The 12,783-nt window shown below is 29.1% G+C and overlaps 1 long non-coding RNA gene and 1 pseudogene across 3 annotated transcripts; one reads left to right on the top strand and one right to left on the bottom strand.

The window, feature by feature from the left end:
• The first annotated feature begins 601 nt into the window (after positions 1 to 601).
• LOC149877034 (uncharacterized) lies at positions 602 to 4,097 on the top strand (annotated as a pseudogene). Its single transcript, XR_016448323.1, has one exon. The product of XR_016448323.1 is annotated as an uncharacterized LOC149877034 (transcript).
• Positions 4,098 to 9,203: 5,106 nt separating this feature from the next.
• On the bottom strand, positions 9,204 to 11,922 carry LOC149877035 (uncharacterized). 2 transcript variants are annotated; one of them, XR_016448334.1, is made up of 5 exons: positions 11,697 to 11,922; positions 10,919 to 10,976; positions 10,591 to 10,685; positions 10,387 to 10,453; positions 9,204 to 9,337 (listed from the first exon to the last, which is right to left on the bottom strand). It is a non-coding gene; the product is annotated as an uncharacterized LOC149877035 (long non-coding RNA). The 2 variants fall into 2 exon arrangements; XR_016448333.1 differs by lacking the exons at positions 9,204 to 9,337; positions 10,387 to 10,453 and having other exon boundaries at positions 10,469 to 10,685.
• Positions 11,923 to 12,783: the final 861 nt, after the last annotated feature.

Raw genomic sequence — 12,783 nt, forward strand, 5'->3', positions numbered from 1 at the left:
CAAAAAAAAAAAAAAAACAACTAGAATTACTGTGTCAATCTGGTGCCAAAATTTCACTTAAAGAGATCTGGCTTGCTAAGTATGGTTATCATTAGGCTTGTCAAAAAGTATTCGGAAGAAAACAACTCATAAAGTTTACACATATCCAAATAGAAAAGACTTTATTAATCAAAGTAATTACCTTCATAATCAATGACCTATCTACTCTCCAAATAATCAATCGCTCTATCCTTATTTGCCTCTTCTGGGAAGTGAGGAGTCCGTCAAACTCAAGAACATATGAATAGCTCTGAATAAATAATCTGTAAGTAGGCTCTTCAGTCACGTGACAAATTCCGTAGACAAAATTTGCGAAGTTTTTTATATATAAAGAAGACTTTTTCAGATTAAATTTAGACCGATTTTTTTAATCTATTATGCCATAGTAAAACGTTTTACGAAAAGTAAAATGATTAATCTTTCATAAAATATCTGCTAGAATTTTCAATATCAGTTTATCTGGCTGTAGGAACGGTTTCAATTAATTATTCGTAATTATTTTAGCTTAAAGTTATTTTATTTGCGTTCTAGCATCCTTTAAAATAATATATAACTATTTTTCTTTGTTTTTTTTTTGTTTTTTTTTGGTTTTGTGATGAATAAGTTGGTCTAAAATAACTTTAAAAATACTAAGTTTTTGCTAATATTCGAGTATTCAGCTTAATTTTTAAGTCTAAGTTAAAACCTGCTAAATCCCGTCCTCTTCTTCCTTTCAGTCCGTCTTAATATTGTTTCAAAAATTATTACGATAACTAATTTGCAAAAACAATATAACAATTTAATTGTATAATACAGTATTTGTATAAAATTAGCCTTATCATAATGAATAATAAAGAATTATATGATTGGTATCTATGCTTGAGTGATAAATCTTTGAAAATGGTTTGCTCGAATTTCAGAAGCCGATTCTCCAATTTGTTTTCAGTAACTGAAAATAATTTGAGCTTGTACAACAAAATTAAAATTGTTGTAGATAAATTTAAATCGTTAAAAAAAAACAATAAAAGAAGAGATATATATATAAGCTGATGCTCTTTAAACCGCCTATTTCGGAAACTAGTTGTGAATTATGTATATCAAGTGAAAAAAATAAAACGAAGGGTAAAAAAAGAAAGTTGAACCAACAAACCTCGAAAAACTGTTTTAAAAAATTGAAACTTGCTTCATCTGGTTGTATAAATAAGTTCAAATCTGCTAATGTTCGTATTAGTAATATGAAAAAAAAATTTACATCTAACGACCCTAGAAGGACATATAAACTATTACATGCAAGTAATAAAGCAAAGATTCATCAATTAAAAAAGAAACAAAATAAGGAAATAAAAGAATTAAAAGATTTTTATAATAAAGTCATTAAAAATCTTAATAAAAGAGTTAAATTTTTGTTAGTTAAGCTTGAAAAAAGTGACAATAAAGTTGCACTCCTTCATGAGAAAAAAAGAATTACATGCAAAAAATTGTATTATGTAAACAAGAAGTTTAGCATGGTAGTAAATAAACATGAAAATTTGTCTTCTAACAGTTTAAATAATCCTGAAAAGGATACAGACTTTCCTGACACTAGAGTATTAAGCAAAGAAAATAAAGATTTTAATTTAAGTTCTCTTTTCCATGATCGCAGAATAATAACATTTCAAAACGGAAGGTATTCTAATGATATAAGAGAAGTTATTATGGAGTTAGTTTCTTTGAATGTCAGCATGAACAAAGTTAATGAAGTTATCACAATTGTTTTAAAAAAACTAGCAAAGATAGATATAGAGAAGCTTCCCTCAATTGGTACAAAATCTCGATTTATGACTGAGGCTTTAGCACTTGCTCAACTTCAAGTTGCAGAAGAAATGATAAACACTGTAGAAATTAATTCGGGCAATTGTCTTCACAGTGACGGTACCACTAAACATCATAGACATTTTCAAAATTTCCAAGTTACTACCACAAATGGAAGTACTTTATCTTTTGGATTATGTGAAATGGCTGGCAGTGATGCAGATTGTACTATTAATGCGTTAACCAAAACATTAGATGATATATGTGACATTTTAGAAAGTAGCAGCAAGGAAAACGATTTTTCTAACCTTGTATGTTCTTTTAAAACTACCATGTCTGATCTTGGGCCAGTTAATCCACTGTTTAATTTAAAGCTTAAAGATATGAGGAAAAAGTTACTGCCTAAAGTTATAAAGAACTGGGAAGGTTTAAAAAAAGGCGAGCAAGCAGATTTCATTGAAATGTCTAATTTTTTTTGTAAATTGCATTTATTATCTAACTTTGCAACAGAAACTGATAAAACAATTAACTCATTCGAAAAGTTAGTTTTAAGTACTAGTTATGAAAATATTTTTGCATTCAATACTGCTGAATCAGGTGCCACTAGATTAATAAGAACTGCATGTAAAGCTTTTCATGTAAGGGGAAGTGATGAAGCTGGAGTTGCTGGGTATTTTAATGCATTTCTTGCTGGTAAAGGACAAAGTAAGTGTATGCTTGCACCCTTTGTTGGTAACAGATTTAATATATTATATTATAATGCTGCAGCTTTGTATTTTCATTCAAAAGATATTTTAGAGTTTCTTCAAAATTGGCCAAATCAAAGTAATCTTTTACTTGCAGTTAAAGAAGATATTAGCAAGAAATTATATTTAGCAGAAGTGCGGGCTCTTGGAATAATTGATAAAATAATTACAGGTCCACTTTGGCGGATAATTGAATCACAAAAGAGTATTCTTGATATGAATCCATTTTTGTTAACCCTAAAAATGAAACTTTCAGATTTGTGTAAAAATGCATCATCGATTATGATCTCGAAAACACCTATATTCAGTCCAAGTGATGTTAATATTCATAAAGATATTTTGTATGATAAATTATTTGAAGAGACTAATGACACTGATTTAAATATTTTAACACAGCAGACATTAGAAGTAATTTGTCATTCTTTGTTAGTTGTTCTGGAAAGACAATCTGCTGATCAACTTCCTGGAGGTAAATATTGGCATCCTTCTGATAATATAAGTAAGGCTGCAGAGAATGTTCCAACAACAAACAAAGCATCAGAAAGTGACTTTGCGGTGTTGGATCTTTTAATTCGTACAAAGCCAAATGCCAAAATACAAACTATACAAGCTTATACTATGTGGTATAAAAACAAAACACTAGACTGGTTGGATAAAAAGACTTTAGATGAGCGTGACTCATTGCTAAAAAAAGCTTCAACAAACTTTAATAAAATGAAAGATAAAATACAAACAATGTCATTTAGAATTAAAGTTTGAAATGAGTGAAAGGTTGTCTGAAAAGCATAAAGCTAAAAAAACAGCTGAAGACAAAGCCTTCTTAAAAAAAGCTAAATCGGTTAATGAGTTGTTAAAATTGAAGACAAAGGTGTGGTTGACCTCAAAAGAAGCAGATGATGAATATGTTTTGTTAGTTGACACATTTAAAAGCAAAAAAATATTAAGAGCACAGTTGGATTTTTATAGGTATGTTATGGAAGTTAAATGTGAACCTAATTATTTTTACAAAACTAAAATGCATGGTAGTAAGCGAAAAGACTTAACAAACTATGAGTTGTTCAGTAATTTACAATCAGTTATTAGAACAAGGACTTTTCCAGAGCCCATTGAGAGAAGAGTTATTCTTATTGAAAGAAAAGAACGAGATATTTTGATTGCAAAAGAGAAAGAAGAGTTAAGTGAAAAATTAAAGAATGCAAGACTGCCTCAATTAGCAAATCAACAAAAAACAAACATCTTGGCTGTCATTCTAAATGATGTTAATTATCTTGTTGGGAAATTTATTCAACATAAAATAATGAAAATCGACACTAAAAAATACTTTTGGTGTACAGGTGAAGTTCTTCGAGTAAACAAGTCAACTCCTAACTTAAAAAAAACTTTGTTTGATGTGGTCTATGAGACTGAGGAAAATCAAGTATGGGCTTTTCCATTGCTTGTTGACCTTGAAAAAGGAAAGGTTATACTTTTGTAAAAAGCCTATTTTACAATTTATTTGAAATAATTACTAGTTATATATATTATTAGTAATATTTTATTAGAAATGTGTAATGTGTCTATGACTATATTAATGTATATATATTTTTCTGCTATATATATTTTTTCTGTATATATATTTTTTCTAAAGATTAGTTGTGAACTGAAAGTTGTTCTATTTGTATATTGTTTAATGATAACAGATAGATTATTGCCTAAAGTCGTTGCGTAAAATTTTTACGCTAAAAAAAAATGTTAAAAAAAACTAAAATAAAAAAACGCGTTTTTTTGTCTAAAAAAATGTCAAATTAGGTAGTATAAAAATGCAAATTTCTTGACAACCAGAAGTGCTACAAAGTTGGTTAAACCCATTTTAAAACAAGATTAACATTTTGAATGCAATAAAATTAAAATTAACATTTTAGCTTAATTGTATTACGAGATCATAAAATGGACTGAAGTGCCTACTGTAAGAGATTTTTAATCTGAAGCAGAACTTCCCATTCCAGGTCTATCAGCTCCTTTTTGGTCTTCCTTACCACGTGTGGAATGGCATTAGTTTGGAGCAGAGGACTTTCCTTTAAATTTAAAGCTAAGAGTTTAGATTTTAGTAGAGATTAGTACAGTATAACACAGTAAATGTTAACAATAAGAGTTTAGATTTTAGTAGAGATTAGTACAGTATAACACAGTAAATGTTAACAATAAGAGTTTAGATTTTAGTAGAGATTAGTACAGTATAACACAGTAAATGTTAACAATAAGAGTTTAGATTTTAGTAGAGATTAGTACAGTATAACACAGTAAATGTTACCAATAAGAGTTTAGATTTTAGTAGAGATTAGTACAGTATAACACAGTAAATGTTAACAATAAGAGTTTAGATTTTAGTAGAGATTAGTACAGTATAACACAGTAAATGTTAACAATAATTGTTTGCTCGCTATCATTACCTCACAATGAACAAAGTACACAAAAGACGTCTGCGCAGATGAGGGTCAGTTTTAAACAACTTCTTGGATGGCTAATCTAAATCCAGCAAGTGTACATTCGCCATTGGTTGTCCCAAAGGAATCTTTCTCAACTGAGGTGAGGATGCGACCAAAAAACGGATCTTCCTTGTATCTTGAGAGCAGCAATGTCCATCTCGTGTCTCGCTGAATTTGTTCCTCTTCGGCAATTTGTGTGGATTCCATTTGTGCAGCTTTCTCAGTTTTCCTATTGCATGTAAACTGATGGCGTGGTGTTTCGAGACTCACGAATAAAATTCCCTGATTACCTCCTTAAACATACCCATCGTTTAAGACTGGTTACTCACGATCCGTGAGCACTCTAGTTTTCTTGCTAAGTTGTCTAATACCTAATGGTATTAAATCAGTTAATTACATTAACGCAGTTTTACTTAGGTTACTATATTTTATTTTTGTTTGAAGAAGTTATTATTACATTTCTAACAAATATTATTATCATTATTTTTATCATTTTTTATTGCTAATAAAAAATATAGCATAGAATAACCAAGAACTGAAAAGGTGTGCTCCATTTATTTTATTCAATAATTTTATTTTAGAAAGTACAATGCAAGCAAGAAAACGTATTGATAAGACTTTAGATGAGTTTTAGGTAACAAAAATCCATTTTAATAAAACCTTGTTACTATTATCATTATTAAAATTAAAGGTTCCTTTTAAAAAATAATAGAGAAGAAGTTGTTGCGGTTGGGTGAATTGTTATTAAAGCGTGGCACAAAACGTCCAGGGTTGTCGTTTTTTGAAAGAATCTAATTGATGAAATTTTTCCTTTAGTTCAGTATATTGTGAGGGAGTTGAATTAGATTAAAAACAATGATCGGAAAAGACGCACACAAGATCATACGTCCACTCTTCATATAAATAAATGATAAAGCAAAAAGAATTAAGTTAAAAACAACAACTGAAAAAAGACGTACACACAGAGACTTATTCAACCAGCCATATCAATAAACGATAAAGCGGAAAGTAAAAAAGTTAAAAAAATCAACTGGAAAAAGACGTAAACACGAAGACTCGTAAACGATAAAGCGATAAGAAGAAAAGTTAAAAACAACGACCGGGAGAAGACTTACACATTTGATGATTCATCAATCTATCACGTAAGTAAACGATAAAACGAAAAAATGAAAAGATAAACACAACTGGGAAAAGACGTAAACACGAAGACTCATCAACCTGCCATATAAATAAATGAAAAGGTATCGCAACCGGAAAAACAAACAAAAACTCAAAAAAAAAAAAAAATGTTTTACGGTTCGGACAAAGTTTTAAAAAGGAGGAGGAAGACGTAGTTTTAAAGAGAAGTAAATTAGAATTTTTTCAGTTTTTAAGAATTCTAAAACGAGAGAACTTTTGTAATTGAAAAGTAATTTGATGAACAGGCAGTTTTGAAAATCGATGAACAGGCAGTTTTATAAGTGAAAAAAAAAGAGAAAAAGAAGAAGATATTGTTGATTATCAGAAGAAGTAAAAAAATAAAATTGAAATCAGAAATAATATTGATTAAAGAGTAACCAGAGGTTTCAAATAAAAAAAGATAAATTCGTATAGAAAAAGAAGAACAAAAAGAGGAGTAATAGATAAAAACAAAAGTAAAAAGATAAAGTAAAAGTAAGAGAATATTATTTGTATTTTAAAAACGTAATGTAAGAGTGCTAACCATGACACACTTATAAAACGTTTATTGAGTTTTATTATATAACAGAATATACTGAGGACGGCAAGCACAACCTTTACCCTTTAACAATTAAACCTTGCCCATTTCTAACCAAACTATTCCCAAACCTCGCCCTTTCCTAACCAAGTTGTTCCCACGCCATTAACCTCGATTCTAACCTCCATATAACCCTTCCACACAAATTTAGAGCCCAAACTTCCCTATATGCCTAAATCCTAAACTTTACTACATAATACCAACAAAAATTAAATCATTTTATATTTATTGAAAAAAACGCCGCCCTCACAACATTTATTAATTTGGCAATCATTTTGTGTTTTTTATGGATCTAAAATAAAATATTTTGGAGTTCTATTTGGAGTTTTTTTTTTGCAAGGATAAATGCAAGGAATCTAAAGCAATTGATCGCTGTAAACCAAATAACTATTATGCATTCTTCACTATAAATGCAGTCTTGAAAGACCTGAGTATGCTATCTTCAGCAACAATGATTGATCCCAATAAATGATTGCTTCTTGGTATCGATTAGTAATGCCCCGTGCTTCTTCAATGTGATTGATTCTTCAATGACTGCATTGTTTTTTCGTATGGATGAAACATTTCTTACAATTTCTTGAAATCATTGTACATCTGATTGATAAACTAGTAAACTGCTCATTCATACGAAATGAATCTGTATACCTTCTCGTAGAAAAGAACTTCAGTGAAGTAGTGCTTGCAATCGCAGGTTTGCAACCACTATTTTAAAAACTGTTAAAAAAGATCTAGATATATATATGTAACACAATTTGTTAGTAGTTAATCAGATCAGACATGGTTACTTATATAATATTTGTAAATGACATATTTATTAAAACTATTAAAACATTTTATAACTTAGCATCCTTGAACCTCTTCTCTTTCTTTAATTTAAAAACGAGAATGCAAAAAATGTCTCTATTGCAAGCCTTCCTTGTTTTACCTGATTTGTTTTTTATTTCTCTCTGAAGCATTGTCAGGTCTTCTACCTCAGGCAACTGAAAAAATTCAGCTATGATATATCTTTACCTGTTAAAATATAAACATAGATACTTGCATTAGAATTAAATGATGAAATATTCTGTTTAAATGGTTAATATACAGATAAATGTTTATCAATAGTATGAAATCGGTGAAGCAAATCGGTGAAGCAGATCTTTTTTCCAAGAAAAACGTCTCTTTACATCTTGTAAAGAAAATTATAAGTATAGTTATTTTCAAATAAAAATATTTGTGATTCTAAAGTTTATTTTCCAAGTTGTTTTGAAGAAAAGTTCAATTGAATATATTTTTATCCAGTGAGTCACATTTCAGTTCAGGATTAATCAACAATTACAAAACCTTTGTATATTATATTTTTTATTTCTTCTTATATTTGCTTTTTTCAATTTATCTTGTCGAGGTATTCACCGTTTTTCTTTATCTAAAAGATTTTTGTATTTTTTTAACAACGCACCATTTTTCTGTTAAGGTTGGAATTTAAGCTTTCCAATCAATTAAAATTCTGCTTTACTCACTCAAATTCTGTGTCACACATATCAACCTAACCACCTTCTTTAAAAGTTTTAACTCAAAATGAAAATGAAGGAAAATTCGTTTTATGTATTCAAATAATCTTTGGTTCATGAAAAATGTTCGTCATAGGTTAGTCATTTTAAATTTTACGAAATAGAGCATCACGTTTCACGAATTGTGAGCACCCTAGTTTTTTTGCTAAGAGCTGGTATGAAATGATTTAGATGGATTGAAATCCATCTAAATCATTTCATTAACATGTTAACTCAATGCAGGATGGTGAATCTAAACGTGGCTGCCTGCTGAAAATTCCACAGACTTAGATTCCAGCTGCGAACTTCGCAACCCAGTCTTAAACAATACCCAGATAGCACATAGACGTTGGCCCAACGTTGGATCAACGTCGAAAAATTCGTTGGCCGATGGTCGGCAACCGACATCGAGCCAACGTGGATTTGATAGTCGGCGCGACGTCGCAACCAACCGTTGGGTTAACGTTGGCCCAACGTCGGATATCGACGTTGGGCGAGCGTCGCATTCTGACGTTGGTCCAACGTATAATTCAAATAATATTAGTTTTACTTGTTTGCAAAAACTTTGATTTTGATTCAAAAGGTGTGCTTATCTTTTCAATCAAAAACAAAGTTTTTGCAATCAAATTAAAACCATTAATTTGACTAAAGTGTAACTTTTTTCAACTAAAGGGTAAATGTTTTTTTAATTAAAGCGTAACTTCTTCTTTTTAATGTTGAATAAAATGTAATGTCCAAATAAGTTTGAATAAAATTTGACGCTGATGAACGAAAATAAAACATTGATTAATGAACCAACTTAAATTAAACAATTACTAAGAGAAAATCAATATTTGTTGTAATAAACATTTTAATTATGTTAAAATATTTGTACACATGTTCAAACAAAATAACGTTCTTCTCGACTGCTAAGCATCCTTACGAATCTTGCATCTTTACTTCACTTGAGACTACAACAAAGTTCGAATGTTCCTCGTTATACAATTTGATAGAAATCTTTCGTTTTATGAGCTTTAGGCATTGCCATAGCTACTGCTAAAATTATAGGTGTTCATATATTTTTGTGTTTATATATATTATTAGCAAACACTTATCAGTTTCAACTTTTTTACACAAAGTTTCGTCAATAAAGACTTTTCAGAAATCTGGAGGGAGAGGGGAGGACTAATCGCTAATTGGATTTTTGAAAAGTCTTTAAAAGTGATTTCTAATAATTTATTATTGCTATGTTTTTGTAAGAATAGAGGGGGTGTAACCTCTTCAAATTATCAAAATATCTTTTTTTTTTTTTTCGTTTAAATTTTGATTTTCCCCCCTTAACTTTTGTTTTAGTCCCCCCCCCCCCCCCACACAACTTTTATGATCTTCCTATGCCACTGCATATATGTATGTATGTATGTATGTATGTATGTATGTATGTATGTATGTATGTATGTATGTATGTATGTATGTATGTATGTATGTATGTATGTATGTATGAATATATATATATATATATATATATATATATATATATATATATATATATATATATATATATATATATATATATATATATATATATATATATATATATATATATATATATATATATATATACATATACATATACATATATATATACACACACATACACACACACATCAAATACAAAATCTATATTTAAATAATAAAATAGTTAATAACAAACATATGTAAGATATAAGCACTATATACAAATAAAATTTCCGTAAATAAAAACAAAATATTTTTGATGTATTACCTGCATAAACATAATTATTGAAAAATAGTATCAGTATTTTACTGCAAAAACTAGAAGTAAAATGCTTCAAAATTCTCTTATACAAATAATATATGAATTCCAATCACCATTAAAATGCTGCAAATGCATATAAAATACATTACCGTATCCCTCTTTAACAGCTGTTAAAGAGGGATATGGTAACAAATGACAAATTACAAAACAAATGCTTCACTAGACATAACTGAAAAAAAAAATTTTAACAAAAGTTTCATTCAGTAAATAACGAAACAAAGAAATTTTAAATTAACACAACACTCAGCTAAAGATGCGATAATACCTTTTTCATCAGGATTGCTATCCAGATCACTTTAATTTTTTGAGTCTGATGTGAAATAGCGTTCATCCTGATCATCGTCATAGTGATTATTAAGAATTTGAAAAGGAAAATTATCTTCATCATTGTCAATATCAATCTCATATGAATTGTCATCATAACAAACATTTTCACAATCATTAGAAATACTGCAGGTAGAAACATTACTTTTCTGATAACTTTCACCATAAATTTCTTATATATCTTATCAACTTGCTCTCTCACTCTTCTTCTGTTTGTTGCATATGAAGCAGCCATCTAAACTATTAGTATCAGTTAAATTATATTGTATAATATTAGTAGCCTAATATTATAAACTATTATTAATACAAAAAAACAAAATTTAAAAAAAAATTTAACTTGACTACTTTAAAAATAAGAAGAGCAAGAGGTGATTTAATTCAATTTTATTTTATAAAATAAGTAAAAATATGGATAAAGTTAAATGGAATCATCCTCCTAAAATAATTAAATATGCAATAAAAAGAGGTCATACTCAGAAAATGCAAAAGCAGTTCACACATTCTACCACAAGATTTAATGTCTTCACAAACCTAACAGTTAACAATTGTAATAATTAAACAGGAGAGATAATCAACTCTGATAATGTGAATGTCTTCAAAAACAAGTTTGATCGTTTCAAAAACAAACAAAAGAAAATAAAAATATAAAAAAATAATGAAAAAATGAAAAATAAAATGAACACTTTTCCAAAGCTGTCAAAGTTTAACATCTACAGATGTTAGACTCACCACATTGTATGTGTAGAGCAAAAATTTTATTATTATTACTATTATTACATTCTAGCATTTTATATCTTTTACAAATTTTACATCCTATCATAAATATATAAACAGTAAATTACTTAAAGTTTTTTTAGAACATTAAGAAATTTACTATCAATATTGATTAGTCCAAATATTGATTCATCAATTCAATTTTTATTAAGAAACATATATCTTTTGAATAAAATACAAATATAAGAGCATAAAATGTAGTCTTAATGCATGATATGATAGCCTAATAGAAGCTTTATAGCACAATTTTGTAGATTCTCCTGCAATCAGTGCTGCTCTGAGGAGAATTTGGTGAAGCAGCACAAACTAACTTCAGGCCATGATAATAAACAGGGTACTCAAGTTCTTGATACAAAATTAAAAAATTCTACTATCTCTAATGTAATATAGAAAAAGTTTATTTACAAATTATGTAGCTACATAATTAGTAAACTACTAGTTTAAAGTTAAATAAACACAAAAATGGAAATAAAGTACCTGTATCTCTCTAACAAACTGGATTCTAACAAAGGGGATTTCTTTTCACAACCACTTCTTCGTGTGATTCAATCTTTTTTGATTCTTTTAATACCACTTCTTCTCGTGGTTCAACCTTTCTGAGTTCTTTAACGACTACATTTTCTCATGATTCAACCTTTCCGAGTTCTATAACGACCACTTCTTCTCGTGATTCAATCTCTTTGTTTTAGAATAATTTCTTTACAACGATTTTTTTAAGAATGGCGGAAAACTTATTTAACACTAAAACCTGTAACACACTGAACGAATTCAAAAAAGCAAAAATTCAGTCGTATTCTGACGTTGGCCCGACTTTGGTTCGACGTTATCATTTAAGTGATAAAATAAAGCAACGCTTCCGACGTTGTGCCAACGTTGGCCCAATGTATGTGTGCTAGCTGGGTAGGTATGTTTATAGAACATATCAGGGTATACTTTCATTATTGTTTGAACTGCCTCGCTTTTGCACAGTACCTTATCGAACTGATGATATTAGCAATCGCAAATATATATGGTCTTCATACTTCTTATTCGACTAATGCGAAAAAGTTGCGTTGTCTTTCCTGAAAGCTTTGTAAATAAATTCTTTAAAAATAGTTGCTGTTGATGCATATAAGCATAACTAAGAAATGAGTATAGAACTATTCTTGCTTAAGCATTCAGTAAAAGTTGGATAAAATTACGGTGACTGATTCCAAATACTTTTTGACAGCCTACAATTTTACGCATTTCAAAACTCGTGTGAACATATCTCCTAATTTTTTGGAGGGCCTTGTTGTCTATTTTCTTTTTAAGATGGGTGCAATGTTAAAGAACCCAATTTTTTTACCACTTTAAATCATGTTGCATTAAAATGTAGCGCAATCTTTCCTTTAATGTGATGGTTTGACAGATTTTTCTTACACTAATTGCTTGAGTAGATTCATAGCGATTACTACTGATTATCTATTAATCATATTCTTACTCGAGTGACAATAAAAAAACTTCTTCTTTCATATGTTATTTTCATCCTGTTGTAGCTTGGAACTACTAATTGGATTGCTTTTATTATAACTCACTAACCACT

Source organism: Hydra viridissima, unplaced genomic scaffold (genome assembly GCF_058129835.1).
Source record: "Hydra viridissima isolate aposymbiotic clone 2 unplaced genomic scaffold, HvirCarnegie_v1 scaffold_17, whole genome shotgun sequence".
NCBI classification, from domain to species: Eukaryota; Metazoa; Cnidaria; class Hydrozoa; order Anthoathecata; family Hydridae; genus Hydra; species Hydra viridissima.